The following is an 8,799-nucleotide window of genomic DNA, read 5'->3' as shown; positions in this document are numbered from 1 at the left end:
ATTAGGAGGCATAGCCTTGTTGGAGAAGTGTATTACTGTGACAGTGGGCTTTAAAGTCTCCTGTGCTCAAGCTACTCCCAGTGTCATAGTTCACTTCCTGTTTCCTTCACATTGAGATGTAGCCAGCACCATGTCTACCTGCACATTGCCATGCTCTGATTTTCTTTATGAGAGTTGCCTTAGTCATGGTGTCTCTTCACAACAATAGAAACTCTAACTAAGAGAGAGTCTTAATAAGGACTTATTTAGATCAAGTTGGCTAGTGTGTATGACTCTGGTGGATTGTAGGAAAACCAAATATATAGAGGGGGCAACATTCCTTGGGGAGGAGGATGAACAGTTTGAGAAAAGACTAGCTGAAAGCAGCCAAGCAAGGATGTGTTCATTCACTCTTTGTTCTTGGCTGCAAATGTACTATGGGCTGCTGCTTGAGTTTCTTCTGCTTTGACTTCCCTGCAATGATGGACAATAACTTGCAAGTGTAAGCAAAACAAGCCCTTTCCTCACTATGTTTTGTTGTTGTTGTTGTTCTTTGTTTGATGTGATATTTTTTTATAGCAACGTAAGTAAAGCTAAGAAAAGACCATTTCAGAAATTGATGTAGATCCTATGAAAATCTTAAGTCCAAACTCATTTAACTGTTTTTTAAGTGAAATAAATCAGCAACTCAAATGCAGACTTTTAAAATCAAACATTTTTAACACATGCAATAAAAAGATACACTAATTTGATGTTGAGGAATGACAGTAGGAAAATATTAAAATGCCTGCTTTTCATAAGCCATTATGTTTCTGCAAGGACAGAAAACTTTGTAGTAAAAACATTCCAACTCATTACATAGTTTTGAATCTGAGTTGAATCCAAGTCAAGGTATTTTAGACAGCATTTATTGGTGCTATGTTTTATGATGGCATTTGCATGGACAGAACACATACTGTGCACTCACAGCCAAAGCTGTAGAGGGTCCCTCAATGCAGCATGGGTTAGTGTTGTCCCAAACACTTTGAACTTTTGAGCTTCTTGTTGCTGCACAATCAGAAACCTTTTACTCTTACTAAATTTTTCATTACCCCTCCTACATTCAGTTGCATAACCCCAAGAGGGGTTTCAAGGACAATTTAGAGAGCTGGAACCTCAAGGAAGCCCCCCTAAACTTTGAGTTTTACCCAAAGACCCTTGCAATTCCAGCTCATAGGTGTAATGGTCTGTCCTGACCCTTTAAGAGACAAGCCCCGCCCACTCCCCCCTCCACCAAGGCAAGTGGATCTTCCTCCCTTTTCTAGCCTGTGAGCTCTCTCTCTGTCCTGTCTCTCTTCAGAAGAGGTGGCTTCAGCCTCCTCTCCTCTCCCCTCTCTTCCCCTCCTCTCTTTTTCTCTCAGTTTCTCTGTCTCTCTGTGTTTCTGTCTCTCTCTCCCTCTCTCCCCCTTCCCTTTCCTTCCATAACCTACTGAATAACCCAAACCCTCTCTCTGCATGGCATGCCTATCCGTCTCTGTCTCTCACCCACCCGTGGCTCCTTGGGGGACCAGCTGCCCTGCTGCCACTGCCCCACCACTGAGGTCTCTCTTCTGCCACCTCCCACCTGCCTGGGACCCACAGAGGCCTTGGGTGGTGGGACCCAGCTGCCCCTCATGGCCTGCTGTGGCCTTTTGGGGGAACTGTACCATTTTATTTAAACCATTACAAGAGGAAACAGCGTGACTTGAAGAAACATCTCTAGTGTCAAAAGCCTCACAGTTACTAGAGACAAAATTGTTGACATTAGGCTAATAGAGAAAAATAAGAACTTGTTTAAATCATAAACGTTTCTGGTCCTGCTTTAATTCCCATGTTTTAAGTGCTGGGAAGTGTCTTGCATGCTCAGCAGGTACTGCGTACCTAACTCTCTAAATTCCCAAGCAGTGTTTATTTACCCACTGCAAGTCTGTTAATTTAGTCAAGTAAAACTGTAGCATTTATCATAGAATTTATTTCTTGCAGAAACTAGCTAATACATTTATTCTATCCAGATTTATTTAATTTGCCTTCTCCATACTTTTTAAAAAATATTTTATTTTTACTCACTAATCCAAGTTCCCCCTCCATTCCTTCCCTCTTGCCCCACTTTCCGTTCCCCCTCCCCCATCTGCTCCTTAGAGAGGGTAAGGCCTCACATCACCACATCGAGACAGGACCAAGACCCTCCCTCTTGTATCTAGGCTAAGCAAGGTTTCTCTTCATAGGAGATGGGCTCCAAAAAGCCAGACCATTCATTAAAGATAGTTTCTGGTCCCACTGCCAGTGGCCCCACAAACTGCCCCAGCTACCCATCGTCACTGGCTAGTCTGGTTGGTCTTTTGCAGGTTTTCCAGAGTCCGTGAGCTCCCACTAGTTTAGGTCAGCTTTTTCTGTGGGTTTCCCCATCCTCGTCTTGACCCCTTTGTTCACAACAACATTATTCATGATAGTCAGAACCTGGAAACAGCCTAGATGCTCCAAAGAATGGATAAAGAAAATGTGATACATTTACACAATGGAGTACTACTCAGTGATAAAAAACATCATCTTGAAATTTGCAGGCAATTGGATGGAAGTGGAGAAAACCATCCCAAGTGACGTAACCCAGACCCAGAAAGACAAATACGGTATGTACTCACTCATAAGTGAATATTAGGCTTAAAACAAAGGATGACGAGCCTACAGTCTATAACCCCAGAAAAGCAAGGTAACAAAGAGGACCCTAAGAGAGACATACTTGGCCCCATACTTCTTAAAAATCTCCTCAAACTGTTGATATCATGTGATAAGAAAAAAAAAGCCACCATTTCTGCCTACAACCGAACCCATGCAAGGTTTTAATTGGAGAACGTGATATTCTTTGTGACTTCCCAGAGAGAGTAGTGACCTTTGAAGTCAGACATCGCAGGGGTGACCCTGTCACCCAGTTTTTCCCAGAGACAGATGTTCCTGACTTTTGCTCTTGTTGTTGCAGTTCAGAGGTTCAGCAGCTCATTGCTGGCTGCTGCTGCTTCCTTACCAAGTGTGAGCATGAGTCTCTGCTGTTTTAGGATCTTTTCCTCAGCTTAGATAGTGAAATGTCTCTGCCTAATAGGTTGTGAGGGAGATGGCACCTGGATAGCAGCTCTCCCCTCCTCCTGCAGCTTCGGTATGAAAAGATCAATCTAGCGTATAAAAGCAGGCACAGACAAATGGCTAAACACTCTAGTACAATGAAGGCATACATCTCTAAAATGAGAATCTTGAAAATCAATAAGAATTGAAATTGAAAAAGGAAGAATTGTAGCTGTCAAGATGCAGGATGTCAGTGGGACATTCGCACGAGGTACATTTGGCTTCTCTGGTGACTGGGAACGTCATCAATTAAGAAAAGTTATCTCTGGGGTGACCTTTGTTATGTGTCTCGAAAAAACATCGCAACTCATCCTGAGGACGGGATGCCTCTCCCAAGTCAAAATTTACCTCACCCACCATGTCAGCTTCCAATGTGAGGAGACCTTCCTCTTACCAGAGATGGAACCTGGAGGAGGAATTACAAGCCACATTTGAGAGGTTCTTGAGGTTGAGGATGGATCCAGTGAGGCCAGCATAGGTTAGAAGAACTCCACTCTTTAATTCATTTCCCTCAGTTTATTCAATAATTTTTTTGTTATAGATCACAATGGGGAGTCTATAATATTTTATTTTTTTGGTTTCCCTTTTTTTTATTTATTAAAAATTTCCATCTCCTCCCATTTCTCTCTTACTTCCCCCACTCCCCCTCCCTCTCCCTCTCCAGTCCTAAGAGCAGTCAGGGTTCCCTGCCCTGTGGGAAGACCAAGGTCCTCCCCCCTCCCTCCAGATCTAGGAAGGTGAGCATCCAAACAGACTAGGCTCCCACAAAGCCAGTCCATCAAAACCCAGTAGAATTAAACGCCAGTGCCATTGTCCTTGGCTTCTCAGTAAGCCCTCGTTGTCAGCCACATTCAGAGAGTCCGGTTTGATCACATGCTCATTCAGTCCCAGTCCAGCTGGCCTTGGTGAACTCCCATTAGATCAGTTGGACTATCTCCATGAATGGGCGCACCCCTTGTGGTCCTGAATTTCTTGCTCATGTTCTTCCTCCTTCTGCTTTTCATTTGGACCTTGGGAGCTCAGTTCAGTGCTCCAATGTGGGTCTCTGTCTCTATCTCCATCCATCACCAGATGAAGGTTCTATGGTGATCTGCAAGATTTTAATCAGTGTGGCTTTGGGATAAGGCCATTTCAGGCACCCTCTCCTCTGCTGCCCAAGGCACAAGCTGGGGACATCTCCTTGGACACCTGGGAACCCCTCTAGAGTGAAGTCTCTTGCCAACCCTAAAATGGCTCCCTAAATTAAGATATCTACTTCCCTGCTCCCATATCCACCCTTCCTCCATTCCAGCCATCCCATTCCCCCAAGCTCTCCCCAATCCTCTGCTTCTCCCTTCTCCCTCTCATCTCTCCTTACCCCCACCTCATCCCCACCCCCATGATCCCAACTTTTGCCTGGCAATCTTGTCTACTTCCAGTATCCAGGAGGATAATTGCATATTTTTCTTTGGGTTCACCTTCTCATTTAGCTTCTCTAGGATCACAAATTATAAACTCAATGTATATTTATACATAAATAAATATAATTTATTTATGACTAGAATCCACTTATGAGTGAGTACATACCATATTCATCTTTTTGGGTCTGGGTTATCTCACTCAGTAAAGTGTTTTTGATTTCCATCCATTTGCATGCAAAATTCAAGATGTCATTGTTTTTTACCACTGAGTAAAACTCTAAAGTGTATATGTGCCACACCTTCTTTATCCATTCTTCTATTGAGGGGCACCTAGGTTGTTTCCAGGTTCCGGCTATTACAAATAGTGCTGCTACAAACATAGTTGAACAAATGCTTTTATAGTATGATTGGGCATCTTTTGGGTATATTCCCAAGAGTGGAATTGCTGGGTCCTAAGGTAGAGAAGGAAAATAGATCCTTATCTATCACCATTCACAAAACTCAAGTCCAAATGGATTAAAAACCTCAATATTAAACTGACCACACTGAACCTGATAGAAGAGAAAGTGGGAAGTAGTCTGCATCACATGGGCACAGGAGACCACTTCCTATGTATAACCCTAGAAGCACAGACAATAAGAGCAAAAATGAATAAATGGGACCTCATGAAACTGAGAAGCTTCTGTATTGCAAAGGACACTGTCATTAAGACAAAAAGGCAGCCTACTGAATGGAAGAAGATCTTCACCAACCCTGCATCAGACAAAGGTCTGAGCTCCAAAATATATAAAGAACTCAAGAAACTAGACATTAAACTCTAATTAACCGGCTCTCTGCTCCTCTCTGTTCTAGAGACAGCCGCTTCGTTTCGTGCAGAGCCAGTCTCGTTCCAGAGACACGATTGTGAAGGTCGGAGTGAACGGATTTGGCCGTATTGGACGCCAGGTTACCAGGGCTGCCTTCACTTCTGGCAAAGTGGACATTGTTGCCATCAATGACCCTTTCATCGACCTTAACTACATGGTCTACATGTTCCAGTATGACTCCACCCACGGCAAGTTCAAAGGCACAGTTGAGGCTGAGAATGGGAAGCTTGTCATCAACGGGAAGGCCATCACCATCTTCCAGGAGCGAGATCCCGCCAACATCAAATGGGGTGATGCCGGCGCCGAGTACGTTGTGGAATCGACCGGTGTCCTCACCACCATAGAGAAGGCTGGGGCCCACTTGAAGGGTGGGGCCAAAAGGGTCATCATCTCTGCCCCTTCTGCAGATGCCCCCACGTTTGTGATGGGTGTGAACCATGACAAGTATGACAATTCCCTCAAGATTGTCAGCAATGCTTCCTGCACCACCAACTGCTTAGCCCCCTTGGCCAAGGTCATCCATGACAACTTTGGCATCGTGGAAGGACTCATGACCACAGTCCATGCCATCACAGCCACCCAGAAGACTGTGGATAGCCCCTATGGGAAGCTGTGGCGAGGCAGCCGTGCCACTGCCCAGAACATCATCCCTGCATCCACTGTCGCTGCCAAGGCTCTGGGCAAAGTCATCCCAGAGCTGAACGGGAAGCTCATGGGCATGGCCTTCCGTGTTCCTACCCCCAATGTGTCCGTCGTGGATCTGACATGCCGCCTGGAGAAAGCTGCCAAGTATGACGACATCAAGAAGGTGATGAAGCAGGCATCTGAGGGCCCACTAAAGGGCATCCTGGGCTACACTGAGGACCAGGTTGTCTCCTGCGACTTTAACAGTGACTCCCACTCTTCCACCTTCGATGCTGGGGCTGGCATTGCTCTCAATGACAACTTTGTAAAACTCATTTCCTGGTATGACAATGAGTTCGGCTACAGCAACAGAGTGGTGGACCTCATGGCCTACATGGCCTCCCAGGAGTAAGAAGCCCTCCCTGGACAACCCACCCCAGCAAGGACACAGCAAGAGAGAGGACCACAGCCGCTGAGCAGTCCCTGTCCTAACTCAGCCCTTAACACTGAGTGTCTCCCTCACAGTCTCCATCCTAGACCCCCAGATAGCAGGAGGGGCTTACTCTTTTGAATACCATCAATAAAGTTCACTGCATACCCTCAAAAAAAAGCTCTAATTAATCCAATTAAAAAATGGGGTACTGAACTGAACAGAGAATTCTCAACAGAAGAAGTTCAAATTGCCAAAAGACACTTAAGATCATGCTCAACCTCCTTAGCGATCAGGCCAATGCAAATCAAAACAACTCTGTGATACCATCTTAAACCTGTCAGAATGACTAAACTCAAAAACACCAATGATAACCTATGCTGGAGAGAATGTGGAGTAAGGGGAACACTCATCCATTGTTGGTGGGAATGCAAACTTGTGCAACCACTTTGGAAATCAGTGTAGTGACTTCTTAGGAAACTGAGAGTCAACCTACCTCAGGACCCAGCAATTCCACTCCATATTTTTTTTAATTTTAAATCTTAGAATTCAGTATAACAACTCCTACATCACAACGGAAATAGACATTTGTTGAATACTTAGGTGTGCTTGGTGTTACAAAAACACCTGCATGTATTTATGCACAACGGTGGGAAGAGTGACGGTGGCAGATATTGTTGGGGGTGGTACATTGTGTCATGAGCTCTGTGACACTCCTCTGAAGTATGTCCTATCATTATCCCATCTGACAGATAAGGAAATTGTAGCTTCTGAGAGGTTGTTACACAGCTATGTTATACAGCTGGTGCTGGGCCAAATCAGACATGATTCTACTTTGTAGGGTTCCAGAAGTTTCATGGTTTCCTATTTCCCATCTGTTCACACAGTTGTCAGTTTGGCTTCTCTGGTGTTTCTGTCTGTGGCTCATCCCACTTCCTGAAGATGACTCACTGGGAATTGTTGCCAAGTCTTTACCTCACTCTGCTAACCTGTATCCATCCTGGCTCATAACAGCGCCTATAATTCCTTCTGAGGCGTGGTTCCTTTTCTGTTAAAGTTATACCAAACAATTTTAAAAATCAGCGAGGAATGGAACTGTATGATTCTGCAAATCTTTTACCTGTTAACATACAACCAGAAACAAAGTAGCTACTAAGGTCAGAGCAGAGCTAAGGCAAGTCACAATGTATCCTCCTGTGGTGACCAAAAGCAAGCTTGTGTTGTTGGAAGACCTGCTGTGTAGACACATAACAACGGGATACAGTGAGATGAATCCAAAATAAGATGTGGGTTTGTGTATCTTGTCCATTTTGAAGCTTTTTTTTTTTCAATTTTTTTTTTCAGGGGAAGACTTTGTTTAACAGTATGTGCATGCTCTTTGGTACCTTTAGCTGGCAGTGTGTCCAGTAACATCATTTGCCTTTGAGATGTAAATCAAATGGTGTAATTCAAGCTAATGTGAGGAATTCTGTTAGCCAAGTATGTTCTTAAAGCGTGTATTAACATTTTCATGAAGACTGCAAGACTGAGGTCCCTCTGCATGTCTTTTTCATGAGCTGGGTGTTTTTCTCTCACTGCTTATCAAACTCTAATGGTCTTTGCCTCACTTGGGGATCTAATACTTCAAATGCACTTTCTGGGCTGTAGAGATGTCTCCGTGGGTAAAGCGCTATGCCTGTAAGCGTGAGAACCTAAGGACTGACTTAAAGCTGGGCACATTCGTCTGCACTGGCAGTGTTCCTGTTGTGATAAGCAATAGGGGACAAACCAGAAGAAACCCAGGAAGCTCACAGAGCAGTGAGGCTGGCATATACAGTGTTGAACAAGAACCCTGACTCAAACAGGTGAGGACTGACACCCGTATCCTCTGGTGTCTACATGCTTGCCGTGGAAGTGCATGCCTGTACTTATACACATGATAACACATATACATACATGTAAGACATATAATACACACAGACGGTGGGAGGGAGACAGGGAGAGAAGGGGAGGGGGAGAGAGGGGAGGAAACTCTATTCCTGGAAGCTGAGGTGGAATTGAGACTCTGCATGTCCTCCACAGAGGGTTAGAGCATCATAGCTCGCAAAGCAAGCTTTCGGGGGCACTGTGGGTTTTGCTACCATGAAGAACACTATTGCAGAAACATTTTTTATGTGCTAGAGGCTCCATCACTAAGATTCTTAAAAGATGAAACTGATTTTTCTTGGTTTTTTTTTTTCCTTCCCAAGCTCTACTAGTAGAATTTGTGACTAATAGGGATTCCTGAATAGCAAACAGTAAAGAGCGGAGGCTCTCTTCCAGAACCCCCGCTACCCAAAATAGGCACAAACTACACCCAAACACCTTTTTTCACCAAGAGTTCCTTCAT

General features: G+C 44.4%; 1 pseudogene; it reads left to right on the top strand.

Annotated features, from left to right (window-relative positions):
• Positions 1-5,406: 5,406 nt before the first annotated feature.
• On the top strand, positions 5,407-6,428 carry LOC148122083 (glyceraldehyde-3-phosphate dehydrogenase pseudogene; annotated as a pseudogene).
• Positions 6,429-8,799: the final 2,371 nt, after the last annotated feature.

This window comes from Myodes glareolus, chromosome 5, assembly GCF_982192425.1.
Source record: "Myodes glareolus chromosome 5, mMyoGla1.1, whole genome shotgun sequence".
In the NCBI taxonomy this organism is placed as follows: domain Eukaryota; kingdom Metazoa; phylum Chordata; class Mammalia; order Rodentia; family Cricetidae; genus Myodes; species Myodes glareolus.
The sequence above is the reverse complement of the archived record's forward strand: the minus strand, read 5'-3'. Positions and strand labels throughout refer to the sequence as shown.